General features: G+C 45.5%; 1 protein-coding gene; it reads left to right on the top strand.

Annotated features, from left to right (window-relative positions):
* Positions 1–17,194, top strand: part of LOC143766335 (uncharacterized) — a 569,027-nt gene that overhangs the window by 89,061 nt on the left and 462,772 nt on the right.

Here is a 17,194-nt window from a genome sequence, read left to right as displayed (position 1 = left end):
GTATGAGAGAGTGATTCTGTGGTGTGGTTCATGCCCCTCACCAGTCTTTATGATAAGATCAGCCTCCTGTAGAGGATCAGCCTTGCTACAATCTTTACCACTGGCTCCTGTTCTGTTCTCAGGATGCTGAACGGCTTCTCAGCTCCCTCATACACAATCATATGAGTCAGTACTCTACACTAATACAGGGGGAACTGCTGCTGGGCTCAGTGAGATGCATCACGTTGAACTAGGCTGTCCTGAGTCATTCTCAACAGAACATCTAGTTCAGCAGTTCATTTAGTTCACAGGTCACATGACGATGCATTTCCTATCAGCTCCTCACAGGATAGGGTGGAGAATTATCAGGCTGTCCAATAGGAAGATTTTCTTTGCCCCATAGCAACCAATCACAGGTCAGCTTTCTGATACTGCAGTAGTGCAGTGCTCTGGCAAGTGAAATCTGAGCTGTGATTGGTTGCTATGGGCAGCAAAAGATCCATTTACTGTAAGGCTATGTGCACACATCAGGATTTCTGGCAGAAATTTTCCTGACAAAAAACGGACATTTCTGCCAGAAATCTGCATGCGTTTTTACTGCGATTTTGATGCGTTATTTGTGCGTTTTTTCCCAATGCATAGAATAGCTGGAAAAACGCAAAAAACCGCAAAATTAATGAACATGCTTTTTTTACTGCGATGCGTTTTTTCCGCGGAAAAAACGCACCATGTGCACAAAACACGCAGAATGCATTCTAAATGATAGGATGCATAATGTATGCATTTTTAATGAGTTTTTATAGCGTTTTTATCGCGAAAAAAAACGCGAAAAAACCTGAACGTGTGCACATACCCTAAGGCAGCTTGGTAAATCTGTAGTTCTGTGTAGTTTCACCACATCGCTTCCTTTTGTAACCTATTGCAGTGGTGTGAAATGAATACTGTCTGCCTGCTCAGTGCTCAATACCAGAGACACTGCAAGTGACCATAATGTGTGCAGATAATACACTGCGCACTGGGAGGTTTGAATATTTCACAAAGAAAAAAAAGAAATTACTAACTTGAATAAATAACTTTAGAATTTTTTTTTCTCCAGACTGAGTACCCCTTTAACAAGAGTTTTTTATGTAATGATCAGATGTATTAACTATTTCTGATCATTTTAACAAAACTATAACTCATCCTAGGAGCCACAGCTTCTGTGTAACGAACTAGAACTGATGCATCTCTTCTCAGCAGAATCCAGAGCAATACTGAACTAAATGAACTAAATGAACTAATCTTTTGAACTAATCTTTTCAGTGAACTAGTTCATGGTGAACTAATCACCAAAATGAACTAGATTTCCCATCACTACTCCACATATATGGCTGCTCTGTGCGCACAGGACCTGTGATGAGGTCACAGGAGGGGAGGAGTCAGGGGTCACATGATCAGGGGCCTCAGTGTATGCAGGACTTTGCTGTGCTGGTTGTCATGGTGCTGGATGAGGGGAAGTTTATGTGTGGGGTCAGGAGGGGTTTACAGTGTGGATGTAGCAGAGCCGTGTGTGTACGAGGTGGACGGAGCAGAGCCATGTGTGTACGAGGTGTACGGAGTGGAGCCGTGTTTGTAAGGAGCAGATATGTGTGTAAGAGGTGTACGGAGCAGAGCCGTGTGTGTACAACGTGTACGGAGCAGAGCCGTCTGTATGAGGTGTACGGAGCAGAACCGTGTGTGTACGAGGTGTGCAGTGCGGATAAGAGCCGCTGGTGTATGGAGCGTATCCGCGCATGTACGAGGTGTGTGGACTGGAGCCGTGCGTGTACAAGGTGTAAGGAGCGGAGCCGCGCGTGTAAGAGGTGTATGGAGAGGAGACGTGTGTGTACGGAGCGGATCCATGTGTGTAGGGAGCAGATTCGTGTGTGTACAAGATGTACGGAGCGGAGGCGTGTGTGTACGTGTACAGAGCGCAGCCGTGTGTCTATGGAGCGGAGCCATGCATGTACGAGGTGGAGCCGTGCGTGTACGGGGTGTACAGAGAGGAGCGGTGCTTGTACGGAGCGGAGCCGTGCACGCACGGAGTGGAGCCGGGGGTGTACAGAGTGGAACTGTGCGTGTACGGAGCGGATCCATGAGTGTACGAGATGAGCAGAGCCATGCATGTACAGGGTGTACGGAGTAGAGCCCTGTGTGTACAGTGTGTACTGAGCGGAGCTATGCATGTACGGGGTGTACAGAGCAGAGCTGTGTGTGTACGGGGTGTACGGAATGGATCCGTGCATGTACAGGGTGTACGGAGCGGAACCATGGGTGTACGGAGAGGAGCCGTGCGTGTATGAGGTTACAGGGCGGAGCCATGTGCGTATAAGGTGTATGCTGCAGAGCCGCGTGTATACTGGGTGTACGGAGAGTAGCCGTGCGAGTACGAGGCGAGCGGATCCATGCGTGTACAAGGTGTATTTAGTGAAGCGGTGTGTTTATGGGCTGGAGCCATGTGTGTACGAGGTGTATGTGGCGGAGCCGTGTGTGTACGAGGTGTATGGGGCGGAGCCGTGTGTGTACCAGGTGTACAGAGCGGAGCCATATGTGTACAATGTGAACAAAGAAGAGCCGGGTGTGTACGAGATGTAAATAGTGGAGCCATGTGTGTGCGAGGGTGTGAGCAGCTGGTCACTTACTAAAGACTCTAGGACGAATGGATGTAGAGTGAAGTCCGTGGCTGTATGGGATGGAAACTGTATCCAGCACGGAGCATTGGTTACGTAGATATTGTTGTGTTTTATTATTGTTTATTATTATACTTCAATCACTAGCCCATATACACCAGGGACTGCACAGTGGCGCAGTGGTTAGCACAGCAGCCTTGCAGTGCTGGAGTCCTGGGTTCAAACCCCACCAAGGACAACATCTGCAGAGTTTGCATGTTCTCTCCGTGTTTGTGTGGGTTTCCTCCCACATTCCAAAGACATACTGATAGGGAATTTAGATTGTGAGCCCCAATGGGGACAGCGATGATAATGTGCGCAAAACTGTAAAGCGCTGAGGAATATGTTAGCGCTATATAAAAATAAAGATTATTTTTTATTATTATTATTAACAACCGCCGTTGCGCCTTTTAACGGCGGCAGTTAAGAGTACTTATTTCTCATTATAGCGTCTCCCAGCATTGGAAAATCTCTGGGGTCTCAGCTACTGGGGTGACTGCAAAAAAAGTCATATTTCCCGTTTATGTCTCTCTCCTCTGAAATGTTCCAGCACATCAGAGAAGAGAAATTAGATCCTCCGAGCCCCCACCAGTACCTCCGGCACCTCCTGCTTCTCCCGGTCCTGTCCCCCAGCCCTTGGCGTCTTCTTACAGGAACAAAAAGGCAGACGCATGCACAGTGCGCGCACAGAGATCTGCCGGCCGGCACCCGGCAACAATAGATTTTTCCTTTAACTGCATTTTGATCACTGTGATAGACCCTATCACAGTGATCAAAATAAAAAGAAAATAGTAAATCAAACCCCCTTTATCATCCCATTAGGTAAAAATAATAAAAAACAAAAATGTGTTATTTTTCTATTAGGGTTGGGATTAGGGTTGGGGTTAGAGTTGGGGTTGGGGCTAGGTTTAGGATTGGGGCTAGGGGTTGGCGCTAGGGTTAGAGCTAGGGTTAGGGTTGTGTTGGGGTTAGGGTTGTGGTGTTGGAGTTAGGATTATGGTTAGTTTTGGGATTAAGGTTAGGGGTGTGTTGGAGTTAGGACTGTGTGAGGCCATGTGCACACGTTCAGTATTTTTCGTGCTTTTTTCGCTATAAAAACGTGATAAAAATGCAAAAAAACCGCTTACATATGTCTCCCATTATTTTCAGTGTATTCCGCATATCTTGTGCAAATGTTGCATTTTTTTCCGTGAAAAAAATCGCATCGCAGAACAAAAAGCAACATGTTCATTAAATTTGCGGAATTGCGGGGATTCCGCACACCTAGGAATGCATTGATCTGCTCACTTCCCCCACGGGGCTGTGCCCACGATGCGGGAAGTAAGCAGATCATGTGCGGTTGGTACCCAGGGTGGAGGAGAGGAGACTCTCCTCCATGGACTGGGCACCGTATAATTGGTTAAAAAAAAAAGAATTAAAATAAAAAATAGTCATATACTCACCTTCGATGGCCCCCGGAGTCTTCCTGCCTCTCAGCGGTGCACGCTGCCGCTTCCGTTCCTATAGATGGTGTGTGTGAAGGACCTGCGATGACGTCGCGGTCACATGACTGCGATGACGTCGCGGTCACGTGACCGCGACCTCATCGAAGGTCCTGCACACACCATCTATAGGAACGGAAGCCGCTGAGGAGATCGGCTGTCTGCAGAAGGTGAGTATAACCACTTTTTTTATTTTTTTTATTATTTTTAACATTCTGTCTTTTACTATTGATGCTGCATAGGCTGCATCTATAGTAAAAAGTTGGTCTCACTTGTCAAACACTATGTTTGACAAGTGTGATCAACCTGTCAATCAGTTTTCCAAGCGATGCTACAGATCGCTTGGAAAACTTTAGCATTCTTCAAGCTAATTACGCTTGCAAAATGCTTTAAAAAAACGGGAAAAAAACGCAAAAAGAAACATGCGGATTTCTTGCAGAAAATTTCCGGTATTCTTCAGGAAATTTCTGCAAGAAATCCTGACGTGTGCACATACCCTTAGGGTTAGAGAGAATTGATGGGGTTTCCACTGTTTAGTTACATCAGGGGGTCTCCAAACGCAACACGGCACCCACCACTGATTACAGCCAATTTTGCATTCAAAAAGTCAAATGGTGCTCCCTCCCTCCTGAGCCCTGCCAAGCGCCCAAACAGTGGCTTTCCCCAACATACGGGGTAATAACGTATTCAGAAAAAATTGGTTCCAAAGTAATTTTTTTGTGAAAAAAGTAAAATGTTAATTTTTTCCTTCCACATTGCTTTTGTTCTTGTGAAGCACCTGAAGGGTTAATAAATTCTTGAATGTGGTTTTGCCCACCTTGAGGGGTGTAGTTTTTAGAATGGTGTCACTTTGAGGCATTTTCTGTTATATTGACTCCCCAAACTCACTTCAAATGTGAGGTGGTCCCTAAAAAAAAGGGTTTTGTAAATTTTGGTGAATAAATGAGAAATCGCTGGTCAACTTTTAACCCTTTGTAGGGGTTGTACTCGTTCAGGTGCAGCAGGTAGCAATCAAGAGACATGTTCCATTAAAAGTTCACAGGGTTTACTGCTTCACAAACCCAGAAAACAAAACAGAAAAAAAAATAGCCTTTAGCTCAGGCAAAAGAAAGTATGTCAGGCTCGGTTCTGGAGCCTCAACACACACAGGAGGCTTCCACCTCCCCACATACAGGTCCTGTGTTAGGCAGTAGCCTACATTATATAGCTATAACCACACCCAGGAATCTATCACATGATTAGTCACATAGTTATGACATCACCGCAGGTCCTTAAACACCTATAGAGGTACGGTGATGTCTCTACCCAGAGGTGAGGTATATGGGTAGCCAGACCCTACCATTTCTCAGAGCTACCCGTAACCGGACCCAAGTGTACTAAACGATCCCTTAGTGCTTACGTGCACTAAAGAAAACACTCCGGGTTAGATCACAGACAAGCCATCTCTGTGACACATACCTCCCATTGACTATACGACCCTTAGCCACACTACACCTTATAACGTCCTAACAAAACAAAATATGTTTCCGAAATTGTGCTGATGTAAAGTTGATATGTGGGAAATGTTATTTATTAACTATTTTGTGCGATATGACTGATTTAAGGGTACAAAAATTTAAAGTTTGAAAATTGCAAAATGTACAAAATTTTTGCCAAATTTCTGTACTTTTCATATATAAACATAAGTCATATCGAATAAATTTTACCACTAACATGAAGTACAATAGGTCATGAGAAAATAATCTCAGAATCAGTGGGATCCGTTGAAGCGTTCCAGGGCTATAACCTCATAAAGTGTATACAATAATCAATAAGCATCTATAGATGGCCGAGAGCATGTTAAATAGACAGAAAAAGCTCTCCCAATATCGCAAAAAATCTAGAGGAGCATCACTCCCAAGGAAACATATCATATACTAGCGAATTGAAAGAATATAGATACTCAATAATATAAAAAAGCAATAAATTTTATTTGAAAATACAAACAACATGTTATAAAGATAAAATATGCAAGCATGACAGAATACATGACAAAATTCCAACATGCCGATAGGAGGAAAAAACAACCAGTACACTAAGGCTATGTTCACACGTTCAGGATTTCCATCCTTTTTTTTTCCTGACTGAAACTGCAGGTCTCTGCAGAAAACGCAGGTGCGTTTTTGGTGCGTTTTTGGTGCGTTTTTGGTGCGTTTTTTGGTGCGTTTTTTAGTGCGTTTTTTAGTGCGTTTTTTGATGCAGTTTTGTCTGCAGATTGTCTGTGTTTGACAGAAATAAAGTTTACTGCAGTGGGGGGGGGAAAAAAAAAAAATGATGTCATTTCCTTGTCCAACCCTTTTCTTCTTCCATCCTCCATTTTGGAACTTAACACACCAAAATGAGTGGACGTGTTTGTAATGACAGCGCTCTGCAGAGTGCTGAGAGTAGGCCAGATGACAGCCCGCGGATCCAGCTCCGCACACCACACCGGATTGCGATCCTGGGGTTGATTCTTCTAATCTTGAATCGTCATAAACGTCAGGTAAGCAGATGTCTGTTTGTTTTATATATTGGGTTATGGGTACATGTCCACGTTCTGGAAACGCTGTGTGTTTGGCGCTGCGTGGGGCCGCAGCGCCAAACATGCAGCGTCCAGATGTAACCATAGTGGAGGGGATTTCATGAAATCACGTGTCCACTGTGTGTCATGCGTCAGCCCTGCGACTCTGGACATGCTGCGCGTCTTTTATGATCACAGCATGTCCGTGTTCCTTGCTGAGAAGCTGCGGCTCCGCAAGGAATAAAACAGGGCCCTATGCGTGGGGTGCGATGATGCCGGATTTGTACAATGAACACATCTGGCATCATTGCGTCCCAGAAGGGGGTGGGCCTTCCTGAATGTGGACACGTACCCTTACATAATCCACATTGTTTTCCAGGCATGTTTGATATATTTTTCATTGTTGTGTTTACAAAATATATTTTTATTTTTTTATTTTAGAGGCTGCGGCGGCAGAGAAGACGTGCGCATAAACGAATGCCACGTATAAGTGCCACGTATTTAAGTGCCACGTATAAGTGCCACGTATTTAAGTGCCACGTGCCACGTATTTAAGTGCCACGTATAAGTGCCACGTGCCACGTATTTAAGTGCCACGTGCCACGTATTTAAGTGCCACGTATAAGTGCCACGTGCCACGTATTTAAGTGCCACGTATAAGTGCCACGTGCCACGTATTTAAGTGCCACGTATAAGTGCCACGTGCCACGTATTTAAGTGCCACGTGCCACGTATTTAAGTGCCACGTGCCACGTATTTAAGTGCCACGTGCCACGTATTTAAGTGCCACGTATAAGTGCCACGTGCCACGTATTTAAGTGCCACGTGCCACGTATTTAAGTGCCACGTATTTAAGTACCACGTATTTAAGTGCCACGTGCCACGTATTTAAGTGCCACGTATTTAAGTGCCACGTATAAGTGCCATGTGCCACGTATCACGTATAAGTGACACGTATCACGTATAAGTGACACATATCACGTATTTAAGTGCCACGTATCACGTACAAGTGCCACGTGCCACGTATTTAAGTGCCACGTATCCCGTATTTAAGTGCCACGTCTTTCATTTGCACGTATTTTTCCTATTGTAAGGTGGCATTAATCCCGGTTAATAATGGAGAGGCGTTAATAAGACGCCTATCCATTATTAATCCTATTAAAGGGTTAAATGGCGGAAAAAATTGGCGTGGGCTCCCGCGCAATTTTCTCCGCCAGAATGGTAAAGCCAGTGACTGAGGGCAGATATTAATAGCCAGAAGAGGGTCCATGGTTATTGGCCCCCCCTGGCTACAAACATCTGCCCCCAGCCACCCCAGAAAAGGCACATCTGTAAGATGCGCCTATTCTGGCACTTGGCCACTCTCTTCCCACTCCCGTGTAGCGGTGGGATATGGGGTAATGAGGGGTTAATGCCACCTTGCTATTGTAAGGTGGCATTAAGCCCGGTTAATAATGGAGAGGCGTCAATAAGACGCCTATCCATTATTAATCCAATGAAAGGGTTAAAAAAAAAAACACAAACACTAGAAAAAAAATATTTTAATGAAATAAAGACACACACTTTTTGACCATATTTTATTGTACGCTCAATCCGTCCTGAAGACCCTCGACCTGAAAAAGACGCAAAATAAAAAAACAAATTCATACTCCCTGGCCCTGTCCGCAGAAATCCATCGAGGGTCCCACGAAGATCTTCCATGGAGAACAGACACATCCAGAGATATGTCTGCTCTCCACGGCTGCAGCAACACACTGACAGGAGCCATAGTTCCTGTCGGTGTGTCACTGCGCATGCGCGAGCGAGTTAACCGGCGGTCATTGACCCCGGCTCTCTCGCTTAACGGCAGTGCTGCGTGGGAAAGTTCAACGCAGCTGTACTGCCGTTAACCGAGACGCCGGAGCCATTGAGCTCCGGGACAGTACGCGATACACTGCTAGGAGCTTCGCTCCTGGCAGTGTATCGTCGGAGAGCAGCCGATCGGCGTGGGACACTCGTTTTATGGATTCTGCGGACAGGGAGTATGGATTTGATTTTTTATTTTGTGATTTTTTCCTGGAGGATCGAGGGCTTCGCCTACAAGTGTGGTGTATGGTGAGTATATACTCTATGTTATGTGTTGTATGTACTGTACTGTGTGTCATGTTTGTGTATTGTGTGTTTGTGTTTGGTGTGAACTTTAGTATTGTGCTAAGTCGCCGGACACAGGGACAACTCTCCCATCCTAAATACCGGATGGGAGTAGTAGTCCGATACGGCGACTTAGCACAATAGAGGCATATCGTCGCATGGGGACGGACACACAGACTTACCAAATCAATCAGACGCCCGACATCGATCCCCATGCGACGGTATGCCTCCATGATGACAGTCTCTTCGTGACACAGTCGGGACCACACACGCCGCCCACGGACTTCCGCCCACGCACTTCCGCCCGCTCCCCCGCACTTCCTGCAGCAGCGGTTCTGCACATCAAACCGCAGTAAAACACGCAGATATATTTTTGATCTGCGTGTTTTACTGCGATTTTGACCTCACAATGGAGGTCTATGGGTGCAGAACCGCTGCGGTTCAGGAAGAAGAATTGACATGCTCCTTCTTTTTTCCGGGAGCTATTCAGCACGGCTTTTTTTAAAAATTTCCGGACCATGTGCACAGTGTGTCCTGTTTTCCATAGGGTACAGTGTACTGTACCCTGCATGGAAAACAGCTGCGGAACCGCAGCGGCAAAACCGCCGCGGTTCCGCGGTAAAAAACGCACTGTGTGAACATGGCCTAAGGGATAGGGCACACTACCAAATCTGACCTGGGTGAGTATGGAGTAGTATAATGCAATATGCTAAGTGTGAGACAAAAGGTCACAGAGGGAACACCGCCCTCAACGTATACTACATAGCTATAGATAAATATGCTCAATAGTCTCCACCTAATACAAACTTACCCATAGTTGGTCACGGTCCGTGTGTCGCCTTCCTACTACCCCTGACGCGCGTTTCGCACGATGGCTTTCTCAAAGGGGAGATATATATATACTTACCCGGATCTCCATGACAACATTGCCATGGACCTGTGGATACTAGATGCTTACCGCACGCAGGCGCATTGGCGTTCGGGCACTTCCGGGTCGGGCCGCTTTGACTTCCGGGAACACTGGCATAAGCTATGCGCATGCGCGAGTCTGCATACCCGACGCCGTATAATCTCCATGGCGTCTACATGTTGTGTGGTTTGTGTGCACATTGGTACCATTGGCGGCTTTCCGCCTGCACACACGCCACATAATTACGCCATTGGGGATTGCACTAATTTATGCGTTGGAGGCAGATGCGCATGCGCTAATTAAAACCTGATGTCCAGCTCCCTATAAAAGGCGCAACAACAATTAGACACCTCTGTTACCTCCCCTTTGAGAAAGCCATCGTGCGAAACGCGCGTCAGGGGTAGTAGGAAGGCGACACACGGACCGTGACCAACTATGGGTAAGTTTGTATTAGGTGGAGACTATTGAGCATATTTATCTATAGCTATGTAGTATACGTTGAGGGCGGTGTTCCCTCTGTGACCTTTTGTCTCACACTTAGCATATTGCATTATACTACTCCATACTCACCCAGGTCAGATTTGGTAGTGTGCCCTATCCCTTAGTGTACTGGTTGTTTTTTCCTCCTATCGGCATGTTGGAATTTTGTCATGTATTCTGTCATGCTTGCATATTTTATCTTTATAACATGTTGTTTGTATTTTCAAATAAAATTTATTGCTTTTTTATATTATTGAGTATCTATATTCTTTCAATTCGCTAGTATATGATATGAACCTCATAAAGTGACAGTGGTCAGAATTTTAAAAATTGGCTTGGTCATTAAGTACAAATTTGGCTCTGTCAATAGGGGGTTAAAGATTCATGTGATATCTTAAGATTTTTTTTCGGACAAAAAATGGTGTAATAACTTCTCATGGTTATCCTGTGATGTAACTTTACTGTACACATCGATACCCCATGATGTGGCAATTAAAGCGTTAGAATTCCACATGTCTCGGTACAGCGAATTCACACAGAATCTCCAGGATTTCATTTTGCAAGTCACGTTTTTTCTCATGACACACTTTTTTACATTTGATCATTCATTTTATTTGCAGAAGAGGGGTGTCTCTATGGGGGCTAAATACTCCCTGTCGCTAGCAATTCTGGTAACGGCCTATTGGAAGTGGTTATTCCTATATTCCAACTCTAACTCTTTTGCACACCATGCTGTCTGTTATGGTAGATACATTGACGATCTCGTCTTTATTTGGGGGGGCGATGTGTCTGTCACTGCCATACTAACCTTCACTGAATATCTTAATAACAATACTTTTAATTTACCCACACGTTTCATAAAAACACAATTTCATTTTTGGATATCCAATTATTAGGGACTGCAGAGGGCAGGATCATAACATCCACACTGTGTGCCATTCCAGTTGGGGAACTTAGCAGAATTAAAAGAAACTGCAGTGATCCAAATTCCCTCATTAGGGAAGTTAGTGAAGCCTGTTGCAGATTTAAAAAAAGAGGTTACTCTACTTTTACCCTTAATAGGGCCACTAATATTATTTCCTCTAAAGCTAGATCTGATATGGTGAATAAAGGGCAAGATAAAAATGAGAAAAAAAAACCTCTAAGAACTATAAAGTAATCGATAAACCTGTATTATCTGTCATGATTCTCAATGGTGAGAGAACATAGCCCAGCATATATGAGAACTAGCTCTTGGAAGATGGAAACTATACTGACCATGAACTAAACCTGCCGCACAACTAGAAGTGGCCGGGTAGCATGCCTACGTTTTTTATCCCTAGATGCCCAGCGCCAGCCGGAGAACTACCTAATCCTAGCAGAGGAAAAGACAGTCCTGGCTCACCTCTAGAGAAATTTTCCCAAAAGGCAGACAGAGGCCCCCACATATATTGGCGGTGATTTTAGATGAAATGACAAACGTAGTATGAAAATAGGTTTAGCAAAATCGAGGTCCGCTTACTAGATAGCATGAAGACAGAAAGGGCACTTTCATGGTCAGCAGAAAACCCTATCAAAACACCATCCAGAAATTACTTTAAGACTCTAGCATTAACCCATAACACCAGAGTGGCAATTTCCGCTCACAAGAGCTTTCCAGACACAGTAACGAAACAGCAGCTGTGAACAGGAACAAAATGCAAAAACACACAAGGACAAAAGTCCAACTTAGCTAGGAGTTGTCTAGTAGCAGGAACATGCACAGAAGGCTTCTGATTACATTGTTGACCGGCATGAAACTGACAGAGGAGCAAGGTTATATAGCGACTCCCACATCCTGATAGGAGCAGGTGAACAGAGGGGATGATGCACACAAGTACAATTCCACAAGTGGCCACCGGGGGAGCCCAGAATCCAATTTCACAACAGTACCCCCCCCTCAAGGAGGGGGCACCGAACCCTCACCAGAACCACCAGGGCGATCAGGATGAGCCCTATGAAAGGCACGGACAAGATCGGAGGCATGAACATCAGAGGCAGTGACCCAAGAATTATCCTCCTGACCGTATCCCTTCCATTTGACCAGATACTGGAGTTTCCGTCTGGAAACACGAGAGTCTAAGATCTTTTCCACAACGTACTCCAACTCACCCTCAACCAACACCGGAGCAGGAGGCTCAACGGAAGGCACAGCCGGTACCTCATACCTGCGCAACAATGACCGATGAAAAACATTATGAATCGAAAAGGATGCAGGGAGGTCCAAACGGAAGGACACAGGGTTAAGAATCTCCAATATCTTGTACGGGCCGATGAACCGAGGCTTAAACTTAGGAGAAGAAACCCTCATAGGGACAAAACGAGAAGACAACCACACCAAGTCCCCAACACAAAGCCGAGGACCAACACGACGACGGCGGTTGGCAAAAAGCTGAGTCTTCTCCTGGGACAACTTCAAATTGTCCACCACCTGCCCCCAAATCTGATGCAACCTCTCCACCACAGCATCCACTCCAGGACAATCCGAAGATTCCACTTGACCGGAGGAAAATCGAGGATGAAACCCCAAATTACAGAAAAACGGGGACACCAAGGTGGCAGAGCTGGCCCGATTATTGAGGGCGAACTCCGCCAAAGGCAAAAAAGCAACCCAATCATCCTGATCCGCAGACACAAAACACCTCAAATATGTCTCCAAGGTCTGATTAGTCCGCTCGGTCTGGCCATTAGTCTGAGGATGGAAAGCAGACGAAAAAGACAAATCTATGCCCATCCTAGCACAGAATGCCCGCCAAAATCTAGACACGAATTGGGTCCCTCTGTCAGAAACGATATTCTCCGGAATACCATGCAAACGAACAACATTTTGAAAAAACAGAGGAACCAACTCGGAAGAAGAAGGCAACTTAGGCAAGGGAACCAGATGGACCATCTTAGAGAAACGGTCACACACCACCCAGATGACAGACATCTTCTGAGAAACAGGCAGATCCGAAATAAACTCCATCGAGATGTGCGTCCAAGGCCTCTTCGGGATAGGCAAGGGTAACAACAATCCACTAGCCCGAGAACAACAAGGCTTGGCCCGAGCACAAACGTCACAAGACTGCACAAAGCCTCGCACATCTCGTGACAGGGAAGGCCACCAGAAGGACCTTGCCACCAAATCCCTGGTACCAAAGATTCCAGGATGACCTGCCAACGCAGAAGAATGAACCTCAGAGATGACTCTACTGGTCCAATCATCAGGAACAAACAGTCTACCAGGTGGGCAACGATCAGGTCTATCCGCCTGAAACTCCTGCAAGGCCCGCCGCAGGTCTGGAGAAACGGCAGACAATATCACTCCATCTTTAAGGATACCTGTGGGCTCAGAATTACCAGGGGAGTCAGGCTCAAAACTCCTAGAAAGGGCATCTGCCTTAACATTCTTAGAACCCGGTAGGTAAGACACCACAAAATTAAACCGAGAGAAAAACAACGACCAGCGCGCCTGTCTAGGATTCAGGCGCCTGGCAGACTCAAGGTAAATTAAATTTTTGTGGTCAGTCAATACCACCACCTGATGTCTGGCCCCCTCAAGCCAGTGACGCCACTCCTCAAAAGCCCACTTCATGGCCAAAAGCTCCCGATTCCCAATATCATAATTCCGCTCGGCGGGCGAAAATTTACGGGAAAAAAAGGCACAAGGTCTCATCACGGAGCAGTCGGAACTTCTCTGCGACAACACCGCCCCAGCTCCGATTTCAGAAGCGTCGACCTCAACCTGAAAAGGAAGAGCAACATCAGGCTGACGCAACACTGGGGCGGAAGAAAAGCGGCGCTTGAGCTCCCGAAAGGCCTCCACAGCATCAGGGGACCAATCAGCAACATCAGCACCCTTCTTAGTCAAATCAGTCAATGGTTTTACAACATCAGAAAAACCAGCAATAAATCGACGATAAAAGTTAGCAAAGCCCAAAAATTTCTGAAGACTCTTAAGAGAAGAGGGTTGCGTCCAATCACCAATAGCCTGAACCTTGACAGGATCCATCTCGATGGAAGAGGGGGAAAAAATGTATCCCAAGAAGGAAATCTTTTGAACCCCAAAAACACACTTAGAACCCTTCACACACAAGGAATTAGACCGCAAAACCTGAAAAACCCTCCTGACCTGCTGGACATGAGAGTCCCAGTCATCCGAAAAAATCAGAATATCATCCAGATACACAATCATAAATTTATCCAAATAATCGCGGAAAATGTCATGCATAAAGGACTGGAAGACTGAAGGGGCATTTGAAAGACCAAAAGGCATCACCAAATACTCAAAATGGCCCTCGGGCGTATTAAATGCGGTTTTCCACTCATCCCCCTGCTTGATTCGCACCAAATTATACGCCCCACGGAGATCAATCTTAGAGAACCACTTGGCCCCCTTTATACGAGCAAACAAATCAGTAAGCAGTGGTAACGGATATTGATATTTAACCGTGATTTTATTCAAAAGTCGATAATCAATACACGGTCTCAAAGAGCCGTCTTTCTTAGACACAAAGAAAAAACCGGCTCCTAAGGGAGATGACGAAGGACGAATATGTCCCTTTTCCAAGGACTCCTTTATATATTCTCGCATAGCCGCGTGTTCAGGCACAGACAGATTAAATAAACGACCCTTAGGGTATTTACTACCCGGGATCAAGTCTATGGCACAATCGCACTCCCGGTGCGGAGGTAGTGAACCAACCTTGGGTTCTTCAAAAACGTCACGAAAGTCAGACAAGAATTCAGGAATCTCAGAGGGAATAGATGATGAAATGGAAACCAAAGGTACGTCCCCATGAGTTCCTTTACATCCCCAGCTTAACACAGACATAGCTCTCCAGTCGAGGACTGGGTTATGAGATTGCAGCCATGGCAATCCCAGCACCAAAACATCATGTAGATTATACAGCACCAGAAAGCGAATAACCTCCTGGTGATCCGGATTAACACGCATAGTCACTTGTGTCCAGTATTGTGGTTTATTACTAGCCAATGGGGTGGAGTCAATCCCTTTCAGAGGTATCGGAGCCTCCAATGGCTCCAAATCATACCCACAGCGTTTGGCAAAGGACCAATCCATAAGACTCAAAGCAGCGCCAGAGTCGACATAGGCGTCCGCGGTAATAGATGACAAAGAACAAATCAGGGTCACAGATAGAATAAACTTAGACTGTAAAGTGCTAATTGAAACAGACTTGTCAGGCTTCTTAGTACGCTTAAAGCATGCTGATATAACATGAGTTGAATCACCACAATAGAAGCACAACCCATTTTTTCGTCTAAAATTCTGCCGCTCGCTTCTGGACAGAATTCTATCACATTGCATATTTTCTGGCGTTTTCTCAGTAGACACCGCCAAATGGTGCACAGGTTTGCGCTCCCGCAGACGCCTATCGATCTGAATAGCCATCGTCATGGACTCATTCAGACTCGCAGGCACAGGGAACCCCACCATAACATCCTTAATGGCATCAGAGAGACCTTCTCTGAAAATCGCCGCCAGGGCGCACTCATTCCACTGAGTAAGCACAGCCCATTTACGGAATTTTTGGCAGTATATTTCAGCTTCATCTTGCCCCTGAGACAAGGACATCAAGGCCTTTTCCGCCTGAAGCTCTAAATGAGGTTCCTCATAAAGCAACCCCAAGGCCAGAAAAAACGCATCCACATTGAGCAACGCAGGATCCCCTGGTGCCAATGCAAAAGCCCAGTCCTGAGGGTCGCCCCGGAGCAAGGAAATTACAATCCTGACCTGCTGTGCAGGGTCTCCGGCAGAGCGAGACTTCAGGGACAAAAACAATTTGCAATTATTTTTAAAATTTTGAAAGTGAGATCTATTCCCCGAGAAGAATTCAGGCAAAGGAATTCTAGGCTCAGACATAGGTGCATGAACAACAAAATCTTGCAAATTTTGTACCTTTGTGGCGAGATTATTCAAACCTGTAGCTACACTCTGAAGATCCATTTGAAACAGGTGAACACAGAGCCATTCAAGGATTAGAAGGAGAGAAAGAGAGGAAGGCTGCAGCATAGGCAAACTAGCAAGTGATTCAATTAAGAGCACACTCAGAACTAGAGGAAAAAAAAAAAAAAAAATTGTAGCAGACTTCTTTTTTCTCTCCTTTCTCAGCCAGTAATTTAACCCTTTTTTGGGCCGGTCAAACTGTCATGATTCTCAATGGCGAGAGAACATAGCCCAGCATATATGAGAACTAGCTCTTGGAAGATGGAAACTATACTGACCATGAACTAAACCTGCCGCACAACTAGAAGTGGCCGGGTAGCATGCCTACGTTTTTTATCCCTAGATGCCCAGCGCCAGCCGGAGAACTACCTAATCCTAGCAGAGGAAAAGACAGTCCTGGCTCACCTCTAGAGAAATTTTCCCAAAAGGCAGACAGAGGCCCCCACATATATTGGCGGTGATTTTAGATGAAATGACAAACGTAGTATGAAAATAGGTTTAGCAAAATCGAGGTCCGCTTACTAGATAGCATGAAGACAGAAAGGGCACTTTCATGGTCAGCAGAAAACCCTATCAAAACACCATCCAGAAATTACTTTAAGACTCTAGCATTAACCCATAACACCAGAGTGGCAATTTCCGCTCACAAGAGCTTTCCAGACACAGTAACGAAACAGCAGCTGTGAACAGGAACAAAATGCAAAAACACACAAGGACAAAAGTCCAACTTAGCTAGGAGTTGTCTAGTAGCAGGAACATGCACAGAAGGCTTCTGATTACATTGTTGACCGGCATGAAACTGACAGAGGAGCAAGGTTATATAGCGACTCCCACATCCTGATAGGAGCAGGTGAACAGAGGGGATGATGCACACAAGTACAATTCCACAAGTGGCCACCGGGGGAGCCCAGAATCCAATTTCACAACAATTATCTATTCAATACAGCCCTCTATTTAACCACATAAAACAAACCATCTATAAGCTACTTCCCATTATATATCAGGATCCTATCTTGTTTT

The sequence above is a fragment of the Ranitomeya variabilis genome, chromosome 4, assembly GCF_051348905.1.
Source record: "Ranitomeya variabilis isolate aRanVar5 chromosome 4, aRanVar5.hap1, whole genome shotgun sequence".
NCBI lineage: Eukaryota > Metazoa > Chordata > Amphibia > Anura > Dendrobatidae > Ranitomeya > Ranitomeya variabilis.
Note: the sequence above shows the minus strand (reverse complement) of the source record. Positions and strands in the feature narration are given on the sequence as shown.